This window comes from Euprymna scolopes, chromosome 6 (genome assembly GCF_053919585.1).
Source record: "Euprymna scolopes isolate OS-2025 chromosome 6, ASM5391958v1, whole genome shotgun sequence".
Classification (NCBI taxonomy): domain Eukaryota; kingdom Metazoa; phylum Mollusca; class Cephalopoda; order Sepiida; family Sepiolidae; genus Euprymna; species Euprymna scolopes.
In genome coordinates, this window is record NC_136487.1 from 153,447,165 (window position 1) to 153,462,793 (window position 15,629).

Genomic DNA, 15,629 nt, shown 5'->3' on the forward strand with positions numbered 1-15,629 from the left:
TATATATATATATATATATATATATATATATATATATATATATATATATATATGTGTATATATATGTATATATGTATGTATATATATAATATATACATATAATATATATATGTATATATTATATACATACATATATATACATATATATACATATATATATACATATATATACATATATATGCACATATATATATATACATATATATATATATATATATATATATATATATATATATATATATATATATATATAATGGACTCTCCTATCGATTTCGACGTATGAACTTCCGTCACAAATACTAAGTTGCTCGGAAATCCATACAGATGATTTGTATATAGTTGTGAAGGTTTTGTGTGGAACCAACTACACTTTTTGGTATTACTGCTAACCTATATCGGTGCAGATTTATATATATATATATATATATATATATGTTTACTTGTTTTTGTTCGCGATATATTTTGAATGAATTCAATCATTTATAACTAAGTGCATTTTTACCTAAATGCGAGTTAGGAATAAGTTCTCCTTTTACTAATTTGGTACCCGGAACGCGCCTCTGTCTTATCAAAGAGCCAACTGTTAATTTTTTTATATTATTTTTACATAATCACTTTACTTAAACGTATCATGATTCAGTAGTGCGCTAAAAAGAAATTTTTTATTTTAAACGTGCCCCTATCTTATAAAAAATCTGCAGTTGTTTTTATAGGCTGGTCCTTTTTGCTTGTGCGCAGATAAAACTTCTCAAATACACTTGTGATGTAAGGTTGTATAAAGATCGAACGTTGTTCTGTAACCGAATTTTTTCGATTATCGATTTTCGATACTTACTAGACGAATTCCGATACAAAGCCTATGTAAGAACAGTCTCAGACATATAAAGTACATTCGTGTAAAATTACAAAAAAAAAAAAAAAAAGGCCCAGCCTTTTCCGAGTCCATAGAAACTCTCACACACACAGCCAAATTCTTTGATATAATAGAGATTTTTTAGTTTCAGTTTTTATAATTTTTCATCGTGTATTTGTGTTGTTAATCTATTTATTCATGTCTTTCGCATTTTGAGTATCTAATTCATTTAATAGGAACTTTTAGGGTTATATTTAAGACTAGCATGGGTGCCCGGCGTGGCCCGGCTGTTTGTAGGTGTGTGTTGAGCGAAAAAAAGTTGTATTAGGCAGGTAGGCTGGAACCTGTGATGCAAAAGCAGAAAAGAAAGTGGAGGTGTGTGTAAGGATGTTAGTTGAACAGAAAAAAAAAAGAAGGAAAATTGCGAGTTAAAAAAAAAATAAATAAAAATAGGAGTAGTAAGTAGCCTCGTACCCGATTCAAAACGTCAAGGAGGACACCAGGGACTTACCAATCTAACAGATTTTTTTAAAAATGCCCCAGACACCTCAGTTCTACAACTTAAAAAAAAATTCAATCTAGTTGAGACATGAAAGGAGTAATGGAAAAACAATACACCCAGCTTTGCGCCTCCCAGGTTTTACTACAAATAATAGGAAGCAATGGGTAGCCGTAAACCGGACCAAAACAAGACACTGTAAACAAACACAGGTGACGGCAAATAGTCTCAATCGGCCCAAAGTGCAAGGAAGTTTTCAAGAACACAAACCACCTAATCCTACACTGTCAAGTCACGCAACTGGAAGGCAGCTATGCGACAGCCCATCTAACTGAATACGATTTCTCAGCCTGGATAAAGACATACCGGTATTAAGGTCTTACCCATACGATACTATTACTAACAAGTGTTACTTTTCTCATTTTCTTGTAATTCTTTTTATGATCGGTTTTTAATAAAAAAAGGTGCTGCACGCATTTGCACGTCGTTATGCTATGTACGTTTTGTTTGTTATTAATAAAGTTGATTAATGTTGATCGGTCATCATGGGAACAGACAGTTTCGGACATAGCCGAGTGGTAGGTCGCTGTTCAGGACAGTGCTCACCAATATAAGATTGACAGGAAAGTTGCTTCAAAAATACACAGGTGAGACAGGAGGAACAATAGTTTGAAGCCGTCGACATCTGCGACCCTTTCTTATTCTGAAGGCAACAGAATTTCTCAAGCGAAGATTGGGCTTATCATTCATCTCCGACCTCCCCCACCTCATCATCCAAGATGATCAGATAGTCCTCGACGTTTCGATGTACAAACAACGCAACAACGTATTTTTGTTGTTGTTGTTGTTGTTGTTAATGAAGTTATTTAATGTCAGTTTTAAACTTGTTTTCAATTGCATTCTTATATTTATGACTTTTATTTTATTTTTTGCAGGTGATTTTTTTTCGCGCTTGGAAAGTTCTTATGACATACATTTCTACACAACATCGCCTATTCAGGTAGGAGACATTTGTTTATCTATATAATTATTTGTTTATCTATATAATTATTTGTTTATCTATATAATTATAATTAAGGTCCTTGCTTGCTTGCTTAAATCTTGCCTTCGACGACCAGGGCGATTCCATCTTTGAAAATAAGGATGACAGGTGAATTTATTTCTCTCTCTCTCTCTCGCTCGCTTTATATATATATATATATATATATATATATATATATATATATATATATATATATATATATATATATATATATATATATATATATATATATATATATATATACTAGCACTTCAGCCCGGCGTTGCCCGGGTGTTTGGAGGTGCATGCTGAGCAGCAAATAAAAAAAATGAAAAAAAAAAAGGTAAATTTTTTAAAACTTTGACTTCTATTATGACTCCTTAACATTTATTGTTTTGGGCTCAAATCAAGTTATTAAGTTAGATGCATGTCCAAGGAACCTATATCTAAAAATTCAAGCGTTTAGACCCAAAATTGGCGGATGGGTTTGGTAGAGTTCTCAAAGGTGAAAACGGATTAAAAAACTTTCCCAAATCTCAGTACCCTGTATATCAAAATTTGAGTCGGTAGACTGGGAATTACAGAGTTATTGCGTTGTAAAATGTACACACACAAACACACACACAGACACGTACATATATATATATATATATATATATATATATATAACTTGCGCAAATATCAAGACCTATACATATAAATATATATATATATACATATATATATACATTTATATATATATATATATATATATATATATATAAATATGCTTACTTGATTACTTGAATTTTGTCTTCGACGATATAGATATACAACTTGATGAATATCACTCTACCTGTGAATTCTTCCTTCAAATTCCTCGGCCTAACATTCATAGGCAATATGGACTGGAACAAATACGTTGAGGACATGTGAAAGCTGGTGCAAATACGGTAGGTTCCCTCTATCAAGCTAGAAGACTACTCACCCCTGCGAGTGTCCTGTACCTCTACAAGGCCGTCATTCGCCCATACATGGAGTATTATTGCCACATCTGGGCTGATGCATTTACTTTTTGATAAGGTCAAAAAAAGAGTCTCCAATCTAATAGGCCCTACTTTGCCAACTAAGCCCCAAACCTCTGTTTCATCGCCGCAATGTTGCATCTCTGTGCCTATTTTACAAATATTTTAATGGAATGTGCTCTGATGGACTCGTTGTACTTGTGCCCCCTCGACGTACATATCCCCGACAAACCCGCTTAGCAACAAAATCACACCCCTTCACTGTTGAGATCCCTAAATGCCAGAATGCTTTCTGCTATAATAATTTCTTCCCTCAAACAGCTAGACTTTGGAATTGCCTTCCTGTTCCCTGCTTCCCTCACTGTACTGATATACAGAAGTTTAAATGTAATGTACCTATTTACTATGCCTCCCCACGGGACAGAGTTAGACACCAGGGTCGTTTTTTAACGTGGAGAAAAGGTACAAAAATAAAAATTGCCTCAGTCGTGAAGGATTTCTCCTCCACCGAAAGAGAACAAGAAATAGAAGTGCAGCATCTGAAGAACAGATACTACACTTTGATCTCGTCCCGAAGGCCAACCAACATCTTGTTAATCGTTCTTGTGCATGCCCCTTACGTCCAAGTGGCAATATGCCTTGTAAGGGGTGAACGTAGGTAACCTGTCTCACAAATTATCTTTCATACTGAAAGCGGACATTTACACACTTCTGTTCAACATGATTTATATATATACTATTTATTCAAAGGCTATCTACGTTCAAGAAGTAACCTAATTTGCATATTACATTCAATAAAATCTATTTTAATAATAATCCTGGGCCCAACTCTCTTCCTGATCTACATCAATGACCTCCCTAAACACATACTTAAATCATTCGTTGACATCTATGCTGATGACACGACCATCTACGGCAACACATCAAAGGCTGTAAATGACAAAGTTCTCTCTGATTCTCTCTCCTCTGATCTCGAGCGCGTGGTTCAGTGGGGGAAGATGTGGCTGGTTACCTTTAATGCATCCAAAACCAAACTCCTATCCTTACATCATCAACGCTCTGATCCCCATCTGGCATCAATTGTGATGGATGGCTCTCGTCTGGGAGAGACCCCGTGTTTTGACAAGCTTCTGGCTTTGATCTTTACTCCTGATCTGAAATGGAACACGTACATCAAGTCTGTTGCCAAGGTCGCTGGAAAGATGGTGGGATCCTTCTACCGCTCCAGAAGATATCTCACTACTGATGCAATTCTCTATCTATATAAAAGCAAAGTACGTCCAAGGATGGAATACTGTTGCCATATCTGGGCAGGAGCTGCTAAAAAAAGGCTACCCTGCCTTGACAGAGTACAAAATAGACATCGTGGCTTACTGGGGGTGGCCTTTTTCTCTACCTTGCAACCTCTCTCCCACAGAATAGACGTTGCGAGCCTGTCCTTGTTTTATCGTTATTTCCATGGCAGGTGCTCGTCTGAACTCCAATCTCTGGTCCCCCCTCGCCAATCTTTCACGGAAAACACCCGTCTAGCCGAATCCACTGTGAAAAATTTCCCCCACTCTTTATCTGTGCCTAAATCAAAACGCGGATTCCATGAACAAAGCTTCTTTCTTAGAACTGCACGCCTGTGGAAATCTGTTCCGTCTGCCTGCTTCCCACCGGACTACAACTTGGATGTCTTCAAGTCCAACGTTAACAAATTCCTAATGAACCGCCCCCTTAAGTAAACACTTCATCAAATCTCCACACTAAAGTAATGTACTTGCAATAACCCTTATCCCTGAGTGGCTTCCGGGCCTTGATAAGTGGTGATCACTGTGTAAAAAAAAAAAAAGCTTCTTTATTATTAGGTCCTGGATATGACCTTAAACTATATCCAGTGGTGAGGCCCCAGCTTGCGGGCTTTGGGGAGTGTGGAGCCACACTTTAACTGCCATTGCTCCCAGGTCCATCCTGTTAGGGTCCCAACTATGGGTTGAATAGAAACCGACTTGAAAACAAATAATATATTCTATTAAAAAATCTTTCTTCAAAATCTTTGGATTCGGCATTAAATAACCTGAAAAGGGTTGATATGCCGTAAAACAAAAACAACCAACCAATATTTGTTATTAATTGTTTTCGTAATAAAATTGTTTTAATTGTTCTAGTCAGAAATAGTTTTTAGTTGATTTATTTAATTTATTTTTAATTTAATTTCTATTTAATTTATTTTCAATTATTAATATCCCACACCAGTTCCCTTTAAAAACGGAAGTAAGTTTATTTATTTAAGCTGTGAGAGTTATTTCCCCTTTAAATTATACGACTTATTTCCCGTTTAATTTTAATAGAGCAAAATGAAGGTGTTTTATGCTACCATAAATCAAACATGCGGTCCAATTCCAGGAAAATCGTAATAATTTAGGATATTCTGTGCATCATAAATACTATGTGATTAACCCCCTCCACCCGCCAATATGTTCCACCCTGGCAACGCCGGGTATATATAGCAAGTAACAAATAAAAATTCAATCGACGAATTTTATAATAGCAGACCGGAGACTAGAAGACCAACTTTTGTAAATAAAACGATGATATTATTTTTTAATCGCTAAAAAAAATTTAGAAAATCGTTCAATTTTTATTATATATTTCTAATTATCTAATAAATTATATGTTTTAGAAGGAATAAAAGTTTCAAATTTAGTATCGAAGCGTTTCAGGCGCACAGAATATATATTTAAGGCAAGCAACGCATATGTTAAACATTTTATTTTTTATTTTTAAATATGGTTTAATTTTAAATGTTATTCTTGATATTTGATAGGCAATATTAACAATTCTCCTTTGATAATGTCTGAACGTCCGAGGTTCGATTTTTTTTTTACGACGGTAAGGATCACCGCTTATCAAGGCCTGAATGGCACTCGCATAAACGTTAATAAGAGTCAGGTGACCGATGAGACAACATCGTGATTATTGACAGTAGTATAACTTGGTAGTTTATGTAAAAAGAAGTATTCACGTTAAATCTTAAAACTGCCATGTTTTAGTCAGTAAGGAAGCAGCCTCGAGATATTGTGTTTCACAGACGAGCAGTTCTAGGGAAGTAAGCCTACAGGATTTAAGTTTAGTTGTAGACATAGATAGATAACAAGGGAAATTGTTGGCAGTTGTTCTAGATAGACGAGTGTCTGCTGTAAATGTTCTACTTTTAAGACATTAGATAGAAGTTCAGTCGAGAACCTGCCATGAAAATAAAGATGGAGCAGAAATTACATGGAGAAAAAGGCTTCTCCCATTAGATTTCGAAGCCGTTTTAAATCCTTTCAACCTGTCAATGGAAGAAAGGGTACTCTTAGCAGTACCTCCCCAGTACTGACAACAGTACTCCATCAACGTATTTCGCTCTTTTCCAGGTCGAGAATTGCGTCAAGAGAGTGATACATTTTGGAGCGGTAGAATGCTTCAATGGCAATGGAGCTGATGTAAGTGGTCCATTTCTAATCAGGAGTGAAAGTCAGACCCAGAAGTTTGTCAAGGCAGGTTGGTTTCTCAGGACGACAGCCATTTATTTTAGTGTTGATCGTTGAATAAAGTCATCACACTGATGAGCTTTAAAAAGACGAAACACCTATCTATTTATTTTAATGGAGAAAACTGGGCAGGCGCCGCTTTCGGGCGAGATGCCTCTAAAAGACAGACTAAGGGGGACAACAGCGAGAAAGTGGGCGAGATCAGAAAGACTGACTGATAAATCGAATTAATACCATAATTGGGGTGAAAATCTGTTCCCGAATGTCTAAACTAATCTTCAATATGGACTAGGAGGAGTTAAAAAAAAAAGGGAAAGATATCAGGTGATTCAATTAAATGCAAAGATTAGATATGAAATTGGGTTTGAGTGCCTCTTACAAAATTGAACATAATAAGGTTTTATTTATTTGTTTTTTAACTCGTAATTGTGAATGTTGAAATTCGTATAAGTAGCTCGAGGTTGTGGGACGAAGCCAAAACCAGTCGCCGAAACTTCCTCCCTTGATGACCAGACGCTGAGTAGGATTGGCAGAAAGAGGTTAATTCCCATCAGCTAGAGTGGGACCTTAGATATGGGCACTATAAGTCCTTTCTTGGACGGACAGCGGTTGGTGGGCTTCCAGTGTGACTATGAGGAGTATCGGGCGGCGGAGTGCCCAACTCGATTGAGAGGAAATCCATGGGACCTGCAGCCCTATTGCAAGAAGTGGCACGGACACGAGGCCAAATGGTGTACTGATACGGGTGATCGTCGTCTGGGGATTCACAGATCGAGCTGAGATATTGAGAGAATCAAATGCCATCGAAGTGTCCTCACCTCTCCCCTATTCCCCGCATTCTTCCACCGACCTCTTGAGAGAGAAGAATCAGTCAATTGTTGTTTCTTTGGCTCAGTGGAGTCTGGTAAAATACGGACAATTGTATATAAGTATATATTGTGTATATCTTTCTTGAATTAACCAGTAGAATATTTAACCGAGTCTGTCTTTCTTTTATGTGCGTGAGATTTATTCACTTTCAGCGTGACAGATCGACGAAACAGCGGCATATCAACCCGAAGGTGAAATCGATCTCGACCAAATCGATTGACGAGTCCTACTACACTTAGATACCTAAGGAAGGATTCCCTGCGAAGGACGAGCACGGGTCACATTTGGGTGACCTGTGACGGGGATAGCTTCACATGTGGAATGTGGAGCCGGTTAACCAGTATCGGACCACATTTGGGTCCGTGACCGAGGATAGATCACATTTGGTGTCGGACCGAGGATAGACCACAATTAGCGCGAACTGTAGACTCGACATTGCGAGTTCGAATTCTCTTGAAGCTTTTTCATTTTTTTCTAATCCACTACACTTTGGAGGGGGCGGGAAGTAGGAACCAATATATATTCTTTTTTCGCCACTGGATTAAGTGTGCACAGTTGCTCTGGAGAAAAAGAAAACAAAAAAAAATAACACCACTTTTTCTTCTCTTATCCCAGCATTGATTCCAGACAATTTGGATTTCCTCTTGACACTGAAATCGAACAATTTATGTGAAGGTCAGTTGTTGATTCATAGTTGAAGAGAGAGAGAGAGGGAGAGAGAGACAGACAGACAGACAGACAGACAGACAAACTAAGAAAGAGGGGTGAGATAGATGGATAGATAGACAGACGGAGGGACAGAGACTAAGACTGTGTGTGAAAGATGTAGATTGAACGACAGAGAGAGAGAGAGATATAGAGAGAGAGACACACACACACACACAGACAGACAGACAGACAGACAGACAGACAGAGGAACCGACTGACATGCAGACACCTTCCACTGGAAAACTGATCTGAAAAAAAAAACACTTTCTTTCTCTCGGCGCGAAAAACATGACATCATTCGCGGTTGATAGACTCTGCTTTACCTACCGTTTGACCTGTTGCGCTTTGTTTAAACTTTACGTCAGCCGTCTTTCATTCATACTTGGGAATTATTCTGTTTTGCAGCTCGGGGTTATTATCATGCACTCAGTGTTATCCTTGTCAAAATCAACACTAGCTGACTTAATCTCTACTTACGTAGGGTCCCTAATATGTGACGTAATCATCCATAGACAGTTTCGATGTATCACAGCTCCTCAGAATGTATCTGTGTACGTACACGTGCCATATAGAAGTACACTGATTGACCCATGTTGTTGATGCGTGCATACTCGTTGTTTACAGTTTTCCGATCTAGGTGATGGAAGTTATTCACTCGAAGGCAAAAACCTGCTTTTCTACAAAATGTTTTCTCAATTATTAAATCATTTCTCTCTGATACGCTCATAAGAGTAGTGGTTAATGGCAGAAATCAGACGCCCAGAGTATTAATGCTGGAGTCCCTCAGGGTTCCATCCTGGGCTCAACTCGCTTCCTGATCTACATCAATGATCTCCCTAAACATATACTTAAATCATTCGTTGATATCTATGCTGATGACACGGCCATCTATGACAATACACCAAAGGCCGTAAATGACAAAGTTCTCTCAGATTCTCTCTTCTCTGATCTTGAGCGAGTGGTACAATGGGGAAGAGGTGGCTGGTTACCTTTAATGCATCTAAAACTAAGCTCCTATCTTTATATCATCAACGCTCTGATCCCCATCTGGCATCAATTGAAATGGATGGCTCCCGTCTTGAGGAGGCTCCATGTTTTTACAAGCTTCTGGGATGACCTTTACTCCTGATCTGAAATGGAACAAGTGCATCAAGTCTGTTGCCAAGGTCGCTGGGAAAATGGTTGGATACTTCTACCGCTCCAGTAGATATCTCATTGCTGATGCAGTTCTATATCTATGTAAAAGCCAAGTACGTCCAAGGATAGAGTACTACTGCCACATCTGGGCAGGAGCTAAGAAAATAGCCTATCATGTCTTGACAGAGTAAAAAATAGACATCGTAGCTTAGTGGGGGAATCCCTTTTCTCTTCTCTGCAACCTCTCTCCCACATAAGAGACGTTGCGAGCCTGTCTTGTTTTATCGGTATTTCCATGGCAAGTGCTCGTCTGAGCTCCAATCTTTGGTCCCCCCTCGCCAATCTTTCACGAAAACACCGGTCTAGCTGAAACCACTATCAATAATTTTTCCTACTCTTTTTCCGTGCCTAAATCAAAACGTATAATCTATGAACAAAGCTTCTTTCTTAGAAGTGCACGCCTATGGAACTCTCTTCCTTTTGCTTGTGGCCCAGCTGACTACAACTTGGATGTCTTCAAGTCCAACATAAACAAATTCCTGATAAGCCGCCCCCTTAAGTAAGACACTTTATCAAATTTCCATTACTAATGATTATTACGATATTGTCCCATTGATTACTGTACACGTAATAACCCTTATCCCCGAGTGGCTTCCGGGCCTTGATAAGTGGTGACTACCATGTAAAATGAAATCGAAAATCAACATATACTGGCATGAAATGATATTCAGAACGCGGTTCAGGTGAGATGAAGAATAAATTAATTCCAAAACGTGAAGCCGGAGTTGAATAAGACGACGGAGAAGGAGACGTAATATAGCTGATGCTCCTTAACTAACCCACCAATTATGCTTCAAATACACACGACCAGTTTAGATAGTATTTTTAAAACTTTTTTTCACCCCAAACAAAGCGTACTGCCACTTGATCTAAGGGACTACTAAATGGGATAATGTCTACAGGAGACTATATGTGGGGGACTTCAGCCGCAAAATATCTGTTCACGTTACATTTCCAGTTTGAATAAAATGATAAGAAAATTGTCCCCCTCCCAAAAGTAGAAATAATTATTGGCATTATTTTGGCATGTCTTTTGGCAGACTTGAATTTAGATAAGATATCGCATTATTTGAGCCTAGGAGATCATTCTTCCAATATTAAATCCGTTCTTCTCCCAGGGATAGTATACTGTCGGCCGCCTGAGGTTTCTCTACTGAGGGATGCCAACCACCCCATCCACAGCTATTTTGTACTCTCCCATAATACCTCATCGGAAAAAGATGTTATTCCCCAAATTAACTGGTGCTAACAGATGGGGCGATCTAATGTCATCGACTTCCTTGTCAGTGACGTGCAAAGAACTTTTTTCAGGGCAAATGCTCAAGTGAAAAAAAACGGCACAAATATAGAAATGAACAGTGTCACGGTGGGGCACAGGCCTATAACACATTCCTCTGAAAAGGGCACTTTTAAAACAGGAGTAAAAAGCGCAGGTACTTGGACACCCCTAGAACTCTCACACTTCTGCACGGCCCTGCTACAAAGCACCAAACATTGATGCTATTCTATTTTTCTCAAACATGTTTTACTAAGCCAACAACCACCACCACCACAACAACAACAAAATAACCACAACAAAAACAACCACAACAACAACAATCACAGCAGCAACAACCACAACAACAACAACCACCACAATCACAACCACCCCAACCACCACCACCAACACCACCGCAACAACAACCACAACCACAACAACCAAAATTTTCTCTACAAAACTAACTAAGCAAACTATTCTGAATAGATATTTAAAGATAATAAAAACTCGGAGCATAAAAACTTTACCAAAGTGATTGAACTCGAAAAGGGTTGAATGTGCCATTTATGAAACCAAACCAAACCAACACCATAAATAAATATTTGAAGATATAAACTTGAAATGTAAAAACTTACAAAATTAACGAATCTAGCATTGAATAACCCGAAAAAGGTTGATATGCCGTAAAACAAAACCAAACCGAACACCATAAAAAAATATAAATAACTTGAAGAATATATATATATATATATATATATATATATATATATATATATATATATATACATTTTTTTTTGTTTTAACCAAAATGTTCGTATATGGTATTAAATAATTTGAAAAGGGTTGGTTTACAATAAAACAAAATGACGAAGCGAAACCCCCAAATTAAATTGCCCTTGTGTCATACAACTAACTGGCATGGGCGACCGATAGACCGAAAGTTAATATTTCGACGCATCGGAATTAGTAAACACCCATTGAATTTACTCATTAGAATATTATTTCAAACTGAAGCGCGAAAAGCAGCCAGACAGCGCCTAATATATGGATGCGTGGATGCATCTAAAAATGTCAGTTATTTGCTGGACTTTATAAAATGAAGGAAGTAGTATAAAGTGGAAGGGGGGTGGAGTGATAAGAAGACACAGACATAGAGAAAGAGAGAGAAAGAGAGATAGATAGATAAAGAGACAGAGAGAGAGAGAGAAAGAGAGAGAGAGAGGGGGGGAGAAAGGGATATAGAAGGAAAGGGTCAAGGTCGGACTTTAATGCTGATACGTTGTTAAGCTTTTTGACACGAGAGAATTATGGGTTAGGTCATTTTAGGAAGATAAGAAATGTCGTAAATATTTGAGATTACCTTTATTCTCGCGTGATTTACTAATATTTTTTTTTTTTTTGCCTTAGATAAAAAATAGAACCAAGAATGAAACTAATTCTGTTCATTGACACCTCTTGTAGTTTTTAGCTGTCGGAGGGTTAATGTTACACACACACACACACACACACACACACACACACACACACACACACACACACACACACACACACACATATATATATATATATAAAATAAAAAATAAAAAAATATAACACGGAAATTACATAATTGTCGATGCAATAATTTATTTCAACCTTCCGTGTTATATTTTTTATCTTATTGCTCTGTTTACCACATTGAGCTCTCATATCCGAATTTCCTCTGGAATTATTCCATTATAACACTATATATATATATATATATATATATATATATATATATATATATATATATATATATATATATATATATATATATATATAAACTAGCAGGCTGCTCGGCATTGCCTGGCTGTAAAATACTCTTAAACATATTTTAATTAATGCAAATTTCGTATTTATTATAGTATTTTATTGAACTCAATATATAGTAATTATTTAAAAAGTTACAAAAAAAAAAAGATGATTCGAGAATCAAAACCATAAGGTTTAGCTTACGATTTACTTTTGCCTTTGGTGTTAATGCCTTAGTTATGAAGACATGTTTCCTGCAAGGCTAAGAATTGAATCATGAACCAATAGCTGTTACGTTACGTATGCATATCCGTAATGCCGTCGTTAGACCTTCACCTGACAAATTCCATTTCTATAAGTTTCACATATTTGCACCAACTTTCCCCGGATAAAACCCAAAATATAAAGTTTCGCATGACTTAAAAATTAAAAAAAAAAAAATGAATAAAAAAGAAGTCAATTAAAAATTAAAAAAATAAAAACTCAAATGAAAGGAGGTGGAGTGATTAGTTTTTTTCAAGACTGCATGATAATAAGAGTCAATGGTTTCATGAGAAAGAAAATCAAATTTATAATGTTGACAAATAGATACAAACTTAAACTTTTTTTTTTATTTATGACTTATTTAATACAATGCAGTTAAAATTAATACTATTATATTCATAGCTTCCCTATAATATTCATTTTATAATATATTTCTGCTGATGAGAAGCACGCTTTTCCTTGAAATTCCGCGGATTAAGGAAATGTTAATATTTCTTATTTGAGTACCTGTCGAACAATAAATTTATCTAAAGTATAGTTTACATTCTTAAATTGTGATCTTCTCCCCCTCTCTCTCTCTCTCTCTCTCTCTCTCTCTCTATATATATATATATATATATATATATATATATATATATATATATATATATTAAATGAAAGATCAGGAATAAAAATTATATATACTTTTATTATACCATCAAAACAATAAAGAAAATTATAAAACAGAAAAAAATTTATTTTTTCTTAATTTTCCTTTTTGTTCTGATACAATAAAGTTACATATAACTTTTATTCTACATCTTTCATCTAATATACTTGTTTGTTCCTCTTAATAGTGTTGAGCTTTTCTTATCTTGAGGTGTTCTTTGATATACTTTTTTATAACATTATATATATATATATATATATATACATTTATTTATTTATTTATGGACTGATTTATATTGAAACTCGGCCACCTGGGCGACAGTCAGCACTTATAACACCTAGGCCATTTGATTGCTGCTAAGGTAATGGGAATTACAATGATAAACATGCTCAAACACCGAAATCTCCATTTGTTTACACAAAGCACTTTGCCGTTACACGCTAAAGGTAGTTCTTTATTTCACTTACCTGTATGCTCAACCCAAGGAAGAGGGCATATTTTATCCGGACTGTATCACAGTTAATCAATGCGTCTAAACCAGCAACTGCCTCATAAACTTTGACCAGTGGTTCAGTTTTGTGCCCCACGTTGTATTTGGATGATCCGGAGTGCGTTAGTATCGATACAAATTAGGCAAAATTGGGCAATTAATAAGTTCGATTTAGAAATCGGACTTATGCAGATTTGTAACTTTGGAGGGTTTTTTCCCATTTATAAGAGGATTTTTATTCAGTGAGGCTTTATGTTTGGTCTTCCACTTCCCTATCTTTGAGTAGTTGCTTCTTTTCTGACACATCCAGGAAGCACGTATAAAGTACTTATAAAGAAAACACTTTTCAGATAAAGCACGTGTAAAGTACGTCTAAAGAAAACAGTCACCTGAAATTTCCAAATAAAATGACAACACCGAACTTGGTATTTTGCCATGGTTCTCTGTTAAATGTGTGTTGATCACACCCCTATAATTATTTAAACTCTGTTCCGTCTGCCTGCTTCCCACCGGACTACAACTTGGATTTCTTCAAGTCCAACGTTAACAAATTCCTAATTAACCGCCTCCTTAAGTAAACACTTCATCAAATCTCCACACTAACGCAATGTACTTGCAATAACCCTTATCCCTGAGTGGCTTCCGGGCCTTGATAAGTGGTGATCACTGTGTAAAAAAAAACTTAACTGGAACGAATATATTGAGGGCATTGCCAAGGCTGCTGCAAAAAAGGTGAGCTCCCCTCTATCGTGCTAAAAAATCACTCACACAGGAGTATCATATTTTTACAAAACCACAATTCGCCTATGCATTGAGTATTGTTGCTATATCTGGACTAGTGCACATAGCACTAGTCTATCATTCTTAGACAAGAGTCTCCAATGTAGGATTTAGAGTTTCAAGTAATGTTTTACCTTGGGAAACAGAACAAAAAAAGAATTTCTTCTTTTTCCCTATTTAGCATGCAGGTTAGACAAAGGAAGTCGTCTTGGAGGCAAAGAGAAACAATTATTACATGCTGATTCGGAATTCGTATTTATAGGCAGTCATTAAGGTTAGGGACAAAACATTGTATCTATTCAGAAAATAGTCCTAGTGGCGCAGCTAAGATCACTGTACATTTCAGTTACAAATATAGTAAAAGTTAATTATAAGCTATATCCACTGGTTTGGTATAGATATCAACGAGGCCTCTTTATTAATACAATTGTAGATATTGAGTATATTACTTAAATAAAGTTCTTCTGACTTCTACGGTAGAAAAAATAAATTCATGTTTGTGCTAATTTCGGAAAATTTATTTTGCCTAAGCTATTTTTATCTCAAGCCTTCTTTAATTCAGAGCGTGGAATTAATCATTTATTTAAGCTGGGAGAGAACGTGGTTGGTGTTTTGCTGGGGTTGAAGGAGGGGGAGAATTTAAAAAGCCAAGAAAACAAAAATAAAAACAATAAATATATAAATTATTAGAATACACATAATTACAAATTACAAAATAAAATAAGAAATTTGAAAGAGAAGAAAT

The 15,629-nt window shown here is 36.3% G+C and overlaps 1 long non-coding RNA gene across 1 annotated transcript in view; it reads left to right on the plus strand.

Annotated features, from left to right (window-relative positions):
• LOC145278061 (uncharacterized) overlaps positions 1–15,629 on the plus strand; it is a 797,888-nt gene that overhangs the window by 114,592 nt on the left and 667,667 nt on the right. The window contains exon 2 of the long non-coding RNA XR_013868289.1: positions 2,288–2,352. This is a non-coding gene — a long non-coding RNA (uncharacterized LOC145278061). The remainder of the gene's footprint in view (positions 1–2,287; positions 2,353–15,629) is intronic.